At 36.7% G+C, this 13,964-nt stretch overlaps 1 protein-coding gene across 2 annotated transcripts in view; it reads left to right on the top strand.

The window, feature by feature from the left end:
- Window positions 1–13,964, top strand: part of LOC150077956 (uncharacterized) — a 96,325-nt gene that overhangs the window by 49,936 nt on the left and 32,425 nt on the right. The gene's annotated exons all lie outside the window — the stretch shown is intronic.

Below are 13,964 nucleotides of genomic sequence, written 5' to 3'. Positions count from 1 at the left end.
TACCACGAGATGTGAACTCCGACCACCAAAAAATCTACTTCTACTTCAACCCGTAACTCGCATCTTTTTATCTTAAACCACAGAGAAGTCAGGTACCGAATGGACTTTCTAAAATTACTCCCCCCCCCAACTTTACTCTTCTCAAGTTTGGGACGCCTCCCCCAAGGACTCCAACCAATCCCCATACTGTTTAATTTTTTTCATTCCTTTCTATTTGCTAAACATCTCACCCCAGCTATCTCCCTAGCGCACAAACCAACCCTTCTCTAGAAATTTCTTATTTTTTTTTCGCACGGTAGTATGGCCCTTTCATGTTGCCAGGTCACCTCCAAAACACTCATTTTCGTATTCACACCTCTGCTAAATATATCGAACTTACCCAAATTTATCAGTCACCCTGACGCCGTTTTCTTTTGACGAAACAATGGACGTCCATTTGTTTCCTGTTTACTTCCTAACGGTGGCTTAGATCAAAAGAGACGCTTTTGTAATCCCATTTCATGGTCCTATTGTTCTTGCCCTCAGCAACCCTTTCATTCTTGTTATCAAATGTCACCCCCCTTCTCTAGTGCTGCTGTCCTTGTTTGCTCTCTTATATTATTCGAAATTTCTTGTCTCCATTTAGCCACTATTTTAATTCCTACGCCTAAAATTTTCCATTACTAAATCCAATCTTAATACTTACTATCTTTAACTTAATACTCAGACATTAATGCTAAATCTCACTTTCCATCGCCCTTCCTGGATTTATTTTAGCAAAACAAATATTTCCATTATATTTGTAAGATCTACATCTTACAATGTTTTCTCTGGGAGACCTATCGCAGCTAAGCTGTTATGTGCAGTCTTTGTCACCATACTGGTTGACGGGAATGGCCATTACTTGTTGCATATGCTACATCTCTTTTATCTCCTGTCTTAGGTGCGTGTACTTCCTGATCTTTTCCTCGTGGGTTTTCTGGATGTTTCCAGTGTTGGGCACCGATATTTCAACCAAATAGGTCTTGTCCATTATTATGACGCGGTCCCAGTACGGTCTGGGGTTCGTACTTGTAAAACGGTACACTTCCTTCGATCAGCTGGCATTTCTCACTATCTTCTGATGTATTATCCTGACTACCTGACTGGTCGTGTCTACAAGTGTATTCCATCTGGGTGATGACCCTGCATCCTGTGGAATATGTTGCATCATTTCTGAGCCAGACGGCATCGTCACCATTTGTCATCTCTCACTACGACCTCCTTGGCGATGTATATAGTTCCTGGTGTTGATTACTTGGTCTGGATGGCGAGCATGGCTCTTTCAGTCTGGGAAGAGTATTCCGCTCGTGAGCCATGTATTAGAAGCGATTTTATCTATGTGGTTTTAATGGAGGTCACTCTAGTGCCTGCCGTGAAGTGTCTTCTTTGCCCATCTTTTTAGGTTCGTCTATTCCGTTTGGGAAAATCTCCTCGCTTAGGTTCAGTGGGGTGTTACGCTTGTCTATTTTCCTTATTTAAAGTGGGTGAAGTGTCATTGTATTTTTCTAGAAGTAATCCTTCAGGTTTTCCATCTTTCTTCTGTTGCTCGATGAGGTCTATCAAGCCCGTTCCTCCTTCTTTCCGCACTATCGTCAGTTATCTTCATCGGGTGGTGTTGGTGGCTCTTGGTCATCACTATCCTTGACTCTCTCATGATATCCTCCCGCTCGATAATAGTCCAATCTATGAATTGTTAGCACTGGGACTGAATAGGAGTTTATGGCTTTTAATGTGTTCCCTCCATTCAGCTTTGTTTTGAGCTGATGTTTTCAGCTCAGAACAAAGCTGATTTTTTCAGCTTTGTTCTGATGGTATTTTTCGGTCAGACAGGCCTTAATCTCCTTGTGCTCTAACTGATGAGCCTGCATCATTCCCAGTTATTTTTAGGTCTCTACGCTGTCGTGGCTTCGATCTCTTTACCAGTCTGCAGCTGGTATTTTCGGATGACTAATTTCCCCTGGTTCAATCTGTGGGTCTTGCATTTTTCTACTCCAAATTCTATACTCAAATCATTTCTGAAGTCTTCGGTGATCTGGAGTTGCTTCTCGGTTGCCGCGTAGAGCTTGATGCCATCCATGTACATTAGATAGGAGAGGGTGTACAGGTTCTTCTTTTCTTCTTTGAGGGTATATCCATACATACTGTTTTTGAGCATAATGGACAGCAGATCGAGTGCTAGACAGAACCACAGTGGGCTCAGGGCATCTCCCTGAAAGATTCCTCTCCTGATGGCGATCCGTTTGGTTGTGATGTTCTCGAACTTAGTGATTATTATCTTTATAATTATTAATTATACCCACTCCTTGCGTGTGAAATATCCAACACCTCAACAATTGTAGGTAACATTTCAAAATGATGTCTTTTTTAAGTACAAACACATAATTTTTGAAGATAAGAGAGAGAGAGAGAGAGAGAGAGAGAGAGAGAGAGAGAGTTAAAACTTTGAAACTGTCAAAAAGAGGATAGAGGAAATCAAGACTCATAGCCATAATCCACCAATCTGCCTCTTCTTTTCGGCGTATAGTAAGGTTTTAAACAATTTAAAATGTTACAAAGAGTAATTTCATAAAATCTCACTTATTCTCTTTAAGTACAGAGATAATTTTTCACAATGTCTTTTCCCAAATTTTAAGATTCAGCTACACAATTTAATTTCAAATTTGTTTTACTAAGTCTGATATTGTTTCTGAAACCAACGTGCATATATAGGTTATTTATATGTTAATTGTTTTTCTTTACAAAGATACTCCTTAAGAGAGAATAATAATTTAAAGTTTATCTAGTTAAAACGCAAAAGAAATATCTAATTAAAACATAGTAACTGAGTAGATCAACGATTACTTAAAAAGTTATTCAGTTGTATTTAATGCAGAATAGACTATTTTCTGAGTTAAATGATGTTTTTTATATTAAGGGAAAATTTATCGAAACAAAAATTAAAATTAAAAATATTGAAATAAATTTGAATGTAAAATTATTCAATGTTTATTTTTAAACATAAAAAAGAAAATATAAAAGCATTAAGACAGTAGAATAAAATATAAATAAGCAGAATACAACAATCAAAAGTAAGATTTTTTTCAGTTTAATAAAAGGGGTTTAAAGAAAAAAAATGCAGTGAAAATACGATAAGAAGAAAAAAGAATTTAAATAATAATGGTGATATTTGGAAAGTGTCAAGTTTACTCTGGATGATGTTAAAGCTGTGTAAACTGGAAGGACCTATTTTACAGCAATAACTACAAACCCTGGGGGAAGGTAGGGGTGGAGTGTCACGCAATGAAGCACAGCTGCTTGGCAAACACGCAGAGACCTGAAATAATCTGAATGGTCCCTTCTCGAATGATCTGCATAGAAGGCAATGAGATTCAGTAGCGAGGGCCGTTATTGATCAAACGATTAAGTGTCTGACAGGGGCTTTCTCGGGGAAAGGAAACGTTTCGGAAGTAGAGAAACGCCTCCTGAGTCTGTGTAGTGTAATGTAATGAAGTAGCACCCCCCTCCGTCTGTCCAAAAACACGGGGAAGAATCAAAAGACGGTGAAGTAGAGGAATTTTCCCGTGAGTATACACACACCACGTGGGGAAGAGAAAGAAAACAATGAGTTCAATCCCCTCTCGGGGAAAATTAGGGGCGATTACGCAGCAATCGAAGCGATGTACTCGGTCTGGGATCACGCACTCTCAAAGAAAGAAATCAACGGAGTTTGAACAGGTTGGTTCTTAATTATGTTTCGCCCTGTTTGAGTGTATTTAGCAATTTAATTAAGTGTTGAAGTAACTTCCAGAGGAATGCAAAAGCGAGGTGAGCGCAGTTTTTGTTTTTGGTCCATACTATTACACCAACGATATAGAGGTATAAAAAAAACAGCGCATAATTTTCAAGAGGGTGTCAGATCAATCTGGGATACAGCAGTTAAATCCCAGAGGTAAATATTTATAACTTTTAACTTTGTACATTTAAGAAACATTACTGATTGTTATGACTAGGAATTGGAATTTTTTTACACAGAACAGAGAGTTTACATCATCATTTCCGGTAGATTTGCCACATAGAGAGTTCAAATGATCCAATGTGATTCTATTGTATATTGTTAGTTGTGTGGTAAAAGACGGACTCAAATTCTTTTAAAAAAGTTTAATTTTATAATTTTGAAGTTGAGACCTGATTATTGATTTCAGTTTAATGAATGTGGTATAGAGTTGATCCATGTCTCAGGTTGTATTAAAGCTGATACTATAAGACAAGTGTGTTTTAGGATTCAAGATGGCGGCTGTTAGAGATTATCTTCTTCTACCATTTTTAAATAGGTCTTGTTTGCTCACCGCATGCTAAATGATTTTGTATTCTTAAGCACCTCAGAATATTGTTTTTTTTTTAAGTGGATAAAATATTAGGTATTTTTATTAGAGATTTCGAGATAGCGTCACTTTCTATGTAATAAAGAAACGTAACTAAATGTCAAATACGATTATTGAAGAGATAAAAACAAACATTAAAATCTCTGGATAAGGCAATTTAATTTTAGCAAAATATGCGCAAACATATTCAGAATTAAGTAATGCAAATAACCTCTCACGCTTGGAAACCTGTATTTACCCAAACGAAAAAAAAAAAAAAAGGAAAAGAAAAGAATTATGTTACATTTCTTGTTTTTGTCTAACCTATTCATTAAAAACCATCGCGCTGAATATTAAACTAGGTTAGGACAGTTTCTTATGATATGCAAACGAAGTTGGACTGATCAATAGAAAGCCGACTGCCAAGATATTCACAATCTGAATAACTTCATTAGGATAATGGCTTTACCAATCGATGCCCTGCTGTTTATGTCCGCTAGATGACTCGAAAATAACACGATTCAGGGCAGTTTTTATGCGATTTATTTTCTTATTTAGCTTCCATTTTATAATTACATATTTTTCCTGATGGATGTACCAAGCTAAACACACTTCTTTTTAATCCAACCAGTGGCAGTTAGTTAGAACCCAGCAACAAACTGTATATTGGACATGACCAACTTCGTACTTTGAAGTTTTCCGTGTTTTCAGAGAACCGAAATAATGAGACTAATTTTATAACAAGCATACCTTTATTAGTACACAATAAATGTTCTCTCTCTCTCTCTCTCTCTCTCAAGATCGTCTCCATTTCCTCCCCCTTCTGTGCACGTTAATCAAAGATAAAACTGTTTTCAAAACAAACGTTTCTGAAACTTCTGATTTGAAATATTGAAATAATATTTAAAATGGTGTAAAATATTTTTATTTTTACTGAGTCACAGGAGAACCAAAGGCAGTGAACAAGACTAATAACCTACCTACAAGATCACTTTTTATGTAAGAAAATGTGTTTTAAACTTGTGTATTGTCATGGTGAAGAATCCATTCAGATGGCCATTCATCTTTATGCTTAATTGAACAGAATCCCTTAACCATTTCAGAAATTCCAAATAACGAAACTTGCCAAACATTGTTTTCAATTTGTATTTTGACGCACGTACCTCCTTGAGTTCTAGGAACGTAGCAATTATCTTTAAAATACTGGAATTTAACTTTCGGGTTATACTGAAGCAACATATTGAGATGAATTCAATTTGAAAAATCAGAGCAGATTCATAGATACATTTTATTCTGTTTTGGTTCTTGATTCAAACGTCTTACCAAACCCATCACAAAAAAGAAAAAAATAAATAAATAATCGCCAAGGACCATGGAGAAACAGATGACGCATGTCTATGATGCCACCTGGCCCCAGAAACACACCAGATCACACTGCATAGAGCACGTTATCGCTGGATGCTGATGATGTGCATCACCCAGACGGAGCACCCTCAGAGACATGACCAGGTGGCGAGGATAATACATCAGAAGCTAGTGCAAAAAATACCAGCTGATCAAAGAAAAACATTTACCGTATTACAAGTACACGCCTCAGGATGTAATAGAGACTCCTCACTCACAGACTATACTGGGAGCGAGCCATCATAACGGACAAGACGATCCCTCACAACAGACCACAAGTAATCCTCATTGACAAAAAAGGAAATGGTTATTTCTAACTGATCGACATAGCAGTGCCCAACACCAGCAACCTCCAGAAAACATACGCGGAAACTATCAGGAAGTACTCAGACCTAAGACAGGAAGTCAAAGATATGTGGCATAAGGAACAAGTAATGACCATCCCGATCACCGTGTTGTCAACCACTGGCATGGTGTCAACGAGCCTCCATAAGAACCTAGCAGCAATAGGCCTCCCATATAACGCTTAGATGGAACTCCAGAAAGCCACGATCCTGGACACCTGTAGGATAGTAATGGAGATCCTCGACCAACCGGACACAACCAACGACTCCATTCATTTTGTAAACCCACCATCACGGGGTGGAAAAATTCCATAATAAAAAAGGGGGGGGGAATAATAATGAGGGCATATTGTATTTTATAAGGTGTTTTTATATAAAACATGAATGTAGGGTGCTGATTCTCTTTATAAAAGCCTCATTTAATTCTTCTGACACTAAAAAAGAGCATTTTATTTAAGTATTAATACCTTTTAGATTATTTTCATTATTGCAGTAATGTAATAAGTAAAAAATAGCAAATTTAGTTTTAATAACATGAAGCATTGATTCTAAAACCGATTATTAGGACACTAAACTCATTTCACTGATAAAAATAAAAAATGTTTTTTCATTCAGCATGTTGAATTATTATAAAACTAGTCTTAAAAAGGCAAATATAGAAAAATCAATGCAGAATTGTTTCATTATTCACGAATTAATTAAGGAATGAAATGCCCAGGTTAAATGAATTACAATAATTAACATAACTGCTATTATTTATATTCGAACAATACAGGAAGTGACGCAAATGCGCGTTATTAATCTTGTTTCGAATACCGGAAATGACGTTAATGCTACTAATAGATTTTTCCGTCTATAAAATCAAAAGAAATCGCTGAATACGCTAAACTAGCAATTTCCAACGACCTTACAAATAATGTACATTTATTTTTCATTAGATAATTTGGTTGTGCCAAATACTTGGCCAGGGGATAATTAAGTGAGCAATTTTGTATGCACACGGCAGGACCCTTTTTCCTTTTCTTTTTTTAATAATGCACCGGGGTTTGTGACGCGTTTCTGAAATAATTAATATTAATTCGCCTAATATAGCTGAACTAGCTGCCTTCTAATTAATCACTTAGCTGAGCCACTTTCTGTGCATTCCGTGTTATTTCAGTCCAAGAAACAAAAATCTTTGCCAATGATAAAGAACTCAGATAAAAGATTCTTTTTTTTTTTTTCTTGGCGATAGCATGAGATTCCCATTAAACTTAAGAATTAATCATCACCTGGGAAACAGCTCTAACGCCTGGTTAAGTGTTGCGTGTAACACGCACCTAGCAAGTCTTTAGCACCAAGATCTGTGTACGTTTTTCCAGGTTTTTATCGGACTATTATTTAAAACAGTATGGGAACAATGCCTAGCCGAGACTCCCCCCACCCCCATCCACCTCTTTCCACTTCCATATCCAATTCTGGCGCGTGCGATGCATGCTTAAGAAACAGGAGCTAAGCATTGAGTAAATGGACCAGACGTTGTATCCCTTGGAGACTAATAAGTTAGTTCTTCCCAAACAAACAGCTTGCCAAACCTTATTTGTATTGCATGATCTGTTCCTTCTCATGAACAATGACAGATGGCGCCACCAACCATAGTCAAAATGCTACATGTCAAAGTAATTTTCGTTTGGTTTATTGATTTCTGTAGAAGAGATTCCGATATTTTATGTCTGACGTCTGCTAACTGTCTTACAGCGTTATTTCTTAAAGTTAAAAAATCAATGTGAATTTGTACTCGGAATTTGTGTTTGCGGTGAAATGTAGGTCCTTTTAGAATACGTTGAATTCATTAATTCCAAGAACAATTATACGAGGATAGTTTCTTGACAATTTTTGACCTTTCTGGATTAACCTGAACCATTGAGTTGAACCCAACCAGAATTAGAGTACCTTAGGTCTCCAGTCAAGAGGTTGAGTTGTTTCCAAGGCACTTAAAACAACTGTAGTCCTAAAGCTATCTATCGTGTCTGTAATTTATGTGGGTTCTAAGGCGATTTATGTTTATGGAGTCAAGGACCCGTGAAAATGCCGAACGGGTTGAGTCAGATAGTCTCAGGAGGTATAAAAGAGATTATCCGCTAGATCCGGAGTCCATCAAAAATAAATAAGAGCAATCGCAGAAATCTGAGTCAACTGAATGGTCAAATTATCTGCAGAAAACCACTCAGAATTTTTTTTCAGATCACGTAGAAAGGAAAGGTCTGCTTGTTTTTCCACTGTTATATATTTTGAAGCCAGTCAGTAGATTGTTCTGATCATTAAACAGGTCGATTAAGTATATCGTATTATTTGTTTTGTGTTTTTCTATTTGTCCTACGATTGTTTGTAATAAATTCATTCAGCGTTTAACCAAAGTTTATTCTTCGTTAAAAATGACTAGATCGAGGAATATGGTAATTAATTCAGTCCTCACCAGAAGAATTCAGATCTAACCTCATTTGAAACTGGGAGAAGCATTAATTGGCGATACACGGAGGGCACTTCGCTGTTTTCATCACAAAAGGAGCTAAATTGTTAAAATTACTCTGGATTTGCCTTCGATAACTTGTTCAATCCATGCCACTTCTAACTGAAGTTGTAATTGAGGCATAGCATGGTCCTATACCACCATAAGATTCGGTTTCTAATGTTTTGACCAATCAGTGTTAATGGAAATTGAAACTTGCACTTCCTGATCGTACTATTTCACCTTGGTCGCAAAGTTTGAAATATTTGGCAAAGGTCTATTCATTCCAGGTTAGCTGGAAAGCACGTCTTTCATTGTAGCCAATAAAAAATGTAAATATTTGTCCTAATTTAAAAAAAATTAAGCTCATTCTGTCTCTCTCTGTGTTGTGACAGCTTACATTCCCATCGTTCATTTCTCATTCAAAGGTATTAAACTCATTCAGACAATTGCAGTGAAAAATCCTTTGATTCATTCTAATTAGTTCTATGTGAAGGCAGCAATATAATCCGTTTTGTTAATTCTGTTGCTTTGATCGATCCAGTCATGGCTGAGCAGTAAGGGTTTTATTTTTAATGAGAAGTGCATTGTGCGTAAACTCTAGAAAATAATAGGATTAACCGCTTTGTAAGCGATATAAATTCCAATATATTGCTAACGAATTGTGCTTATTTTATAAGATCCTCACTGAAGTGGTTTAAAACGCGCAGCTTTATTTTTTAAAAGATTTATTTTGTAAAGTTCATTGCCAAAATTCTCCTCTTCATCTGACGGACATTAAACCTATTTATAATTATCCCTCAATTAAGAGATCTTATTAAGAATACTCCAGATATGTATTATTGCTGTACAGTATCGAACTGTACAATCGATCCGCGGATGTACTTAAAGCTACGTAATTATTAGCATACGTTTTCAGCGAATGGCCCAAACACCATCAGTTGATTTATTTCTCTCAGAGTTCGTAAACCTCTGGTGCATAATCAAAGGTTCATTATCATCAGCAGAGATAAAATTTACATGTGAAAGGATGAAAGGGGAAGTGCTTTGTTAAGTACTCGGATGAAGGGGGTTGGCCGCTGAGCTCCCCTTTACCGTTCTTCAAAACTGAGTAACCCCTTATTGCAGTGAAAATCAAATAAATCTCCGACGTTTGACGCTACGCAGCTACTGAAATACTATGGCAGTAGAGAAGAGGGATCGATATTGTATACATCATGGAGAAACTGTCCACTCTTCGTCTTGCGTAAATAACGATCTCATTTCTGGGGATTCTGTGAATGTTTATGTGATAGCCATATTCACTTTGGCATAGTTTAATACTCTAAATGTGTTGCTGCATTGGAATTATATTCGTTTCGTGTAGCCTCGGATCTAAAAGCTTTATTAGGTTTTCTGGTTCGGTCACCTCGATTCTGACTTATACGATCCACAAAAAAAGTTAATTAAATACAAATTAATCTTCTTATTATGCTGTTCTCTAAACCATAAAGACTGTATCCAACTGGTAAAATGCGTGTTTGAATGACCGTGGTTCAAACCCACCACTTCTATATATACGGTGATGTTCTTGTATTCCCTCTATATTTTAAATCCTCCGACATTATGTAGTCTTTACGAAGCATAAGCAGAAGATTTATTTATTTATAAAAGGTGCGTAATAAATCTATGCTACCCAAAGCAGGAAAAAAGCGTATAAACTGTACTTTCCAGACCCTTGCATTATCAATTCAGTTCGACTCCTGCTGACTGCAAAAATCAGATGAAAAGACAAGGTATTCCTGTAAACACCTCAGAATCTTCCTGAGGCCATGTAGTTTTAGCTATGTTATGCTTATTGAATTTCTTTGAATCTTGAACTTTGAATTTCTCTCTTTACTGCTATCTATTATTCAGCGAACTCCGAAATCTAGCTCGAACTGCTCTTGAAAATTACAGCTACTGTGTGGTTAGGCATACAGCGCTCGCGTGAGCCTGTGACCAGTTTTACGTCACTTTATAACAGCTTTGAGTAAAGTAAAATGCCAAGTCCAGTTATTAGGATTTAATATTCAGCGAAATTTTTAAATTCGGCCATTTCTCGGTACTCGAGAGAGTCATGTTTTAAAGGATTTAGTTAACGTTGTTTCTTAAGTGTTTTGTTTTCTCTTTTTTAAACTTTGAACAACCAAAATTAATAGATATTCCCTTCACTAACGTTGTAACAGTTTGATAATTAGAAAAACGACTTTAACTTATTTTTGTCGAGGATATGAAAGAGAAATCCAACTTTCTCCTCTTTTCTTAGAAGGTTGTGGTGTACAAGCAAACTTTTAAAAATATCCACATTTTTAAAACAGAGTAATAAGAGTTTAATTTTTGCAATTCATTTATATAGACGAATTTCCAGAATGCAGACGTTTCAAACGATGATTTCGTAGTTCTTCATCAGTGCCAGATAACTGAATTAACATCGATATACAGCATTCCACAGGCACAAGTCAACAAGGAAAGATGAAAATGCAACATAACTATCGAAAATCACATATATTATCGTCAAATTACAGCTCTAGAGTTATTTTTGCTCCAACCATTTCCACAGTTCTCGTTCTAACTTTTCAGTTATTCATAACTGATGAAGAAGGTTGAAATGAATGTTTGAAACGTCTGCATTTTATAAGCTTTGGGTTAAAATAAATGGTTAAAATTAACGTGGTTTATTTATTGCTTCATCTGAGTACTCTTTGAAGCATAATGAATAAACTGGGTCAACGAATTAATTTAAACTTCTCTTAATGTTGAATCACACACTTTCATAAACAACCAATTTAGTATTCGGCTTTGCGTTTCTCCATCTCATGCACTTATTCATTAAAATGTTTATGCAAATCATGAAAATGCAACATAAGTCAAATATTTTTCACTCTGCCGCATTTTACTAGATTTTCTCGACATTATTTCACTGTTTAAACATTGAGAGCGGTTTACATATTCATTGCAGTGGTCCTCATCACGATGCACGTCATGATGCAGAGAGTTTGGAGCACGAGAAAAAAAAAAAAAAACGAAAAAGAGAATCTTTGCGCAAACCTTAACGAGCATCTGGTTAACATCAGCTTCACCACCGCTACGAAGAAAACCGACCAGACATGCTGCGCATATGAGAACACGAGAATGGGGCTTGCGTGGAGAAGTGGAGACTCGCCTTTGTAATGTGAGAAACCGTCCATGTGACGACTATTTGAAAGTGTCTAACTTCGGGGGATGTGTCCGTATAAAATATATCCTTTTTAAAACGAAAACAATTCGATGCACGCACCTAATTCTTTCTGCCTGCAATGACAGTTTGCGAAACAAATGTACAGTACTTTCAAAAATAAAATGACACCGAAACAAAAGACATCAAATTGAAACAAAGTCTGCGTTTTCAACGGAGCAACCCCTGCCTAACTAGACTGAGATTATTATAACCGTAATAAAATATCCGGGATGATAAAACTCCATCGTAACGATTGTAATAAGGGTTCATCAGCGTCTCCGAGAAAACGAAGGAGGCAGCGCCCTCTGTTGTCAGAAATGGGAACTAAACGGGCCTTTGCCGCTTCGGATAAACAAATGTGTTTTATACCAGTCTGGCTGCTTACCGAAGGTTCATTTGCGTAAATTAGCCGATCGATTTCCAATATTTATTATCGTTTATTTCTCTGTTAAACCTCCCTAGTGGATAATGACTGGAAGGACATACCAAGCTAATCATGTTTGTGCAGAGCATCATTGATCAAACTGTCTTCTTTGTAGAACAGCAAATGCCGATGGCAGAATGGGTCAAGAGAAGACTTCAACGGATAGTCTGCTTGTTCACTGGGATGTGTAATCGGAGCTACAGCGTGTTCATATCTCCATTGATAACCCGCATTGGGAATCATCAGTACCACGTACTTAATGTAAAATAATTGTTTATAGGCATGACGCGTTTCCCTTTAGATATGCTTCAAACAGCGATGATCTGTTAGTTTGGTCCACTGCGATGCCATTCCTCCACTTAGCTGATCGAAACTGCCAAAGGAATCCGTACAGAAAGCGAACAAAATGCGAAAACTAACACCCTCTTAATTTGACAATCAAATCTGTTATTTCATTATTTGATTAATTTTTTTTTTGACGAGCTCCAATCACTGCAATTTTATTTTAATATGTATTTGTTCGCTCTCTCTGTCTCTGCTCCTCCCCCTCTTAGATAGTAAAAGGATGAGAGAGAGAGCATCTACGTGTTTTGTGTCTGGGTTTTCTTAAGCACAAAGGATACGCAGATAAAGTTTCTGACTCAGTTCAGTAAGCACATATTGTTTTTCTTTGCATCTGCAACAAGCTGGCAGTGATCCAAAATTTTTCCTTTACTTAGAATTTATACATTAGAAGGATAAACCGGAAAAAAATCGTAACTGATTTCTACATAAAAACGGGTATAAATCCAGTACATACTTTAAGATGCTGGTCTTTTCTGGAAGTTAAAAATATTTCATAAATGTTCAAACACTCACTATTTTTCTCTCAGATCCTCTTGTTGACCAAAAATACAATTTTGTGGATAATTTTTCCAGTCATCAGCGATCTGTTTTCTTCCACTCTACTGCACAAACTTGAAAATCTCTGAACGTGTTCAAGATGAACCAGGAGAGATAAAGTCACAGAGAACCGCCCCTAACCGCAATTCCATTTGCATCTTTATTCCAAAATTCTCATTAAGCTGAAAGTATGGGAGTTATAGGAAGGTTGTATGCATCTGGTAAAAACACTTAAAGAGATTAATCTATCTGTATACCCCTAGTGCTATCTCATGCTGCTGGCAATCGACTTCTATTACGTGTCTTAAAAAAAAAATCCTGCTGTCCAAGTAATTCTCAAAGTTGCCGAGGGCAATCTGAACTTCAAATTGAGCGTCTTATACTTAAATGTTCAAAATAAAGTCCTTTGTGGTACTAGAACTTGACGCTACAGCGTATCGCACCAATGCATTAGCACTATCCTCCTTCTCTTTTCTTTTTTTTGCTTAGGAAAGTGGAAGCAGTAGAATTTCTGCTGGTGTCTCCACCATCATTCCAAGCGAAAAGGCAAAACTGAAACTCGCTTTAGAAAAAAAAAAAAAAAAAAAAGTACGAAGAGGAAAAAAAACGTTTTCCACTTCGCTTGGTAGGAACGGGCTAATTCAAGCAGAAGGAGCAGAATCGATCCAAAAACTGACCACCGGCACTCGCAGATGTGGCAAATAAAAACTTCATGTGTGAGGAACACGGTCTGTGAAGTTGATTATAGTGGCATAAAACTGACAAGGAATTGTTAATCCCCTTTATTTCTTTTCTTGTTTGTCTCCTTCCTCTCATCTGTAAT

Source organism: Mastigoproctus giganteus, chromosome 11 (assembly GCF_048544385.1).
Source record: "Mastigoproctus giganteus isolate SK-2022 chromosome 11, ASM4854438v1, whole genome shotgun sequence".
Classification (NCBI taxonomy): domain Eukaryota; kingdom Metazoa; phylum Arthropoda; class Arachnida; order Uropygi; family Thelyphonidae; genus Mastigoproctus; species Mastigoproctus giganteus.
Note: the sequence above shows the minus strand (reverse complement) of the source record. Positions and strands in the feature narration are given on the sequence as shown.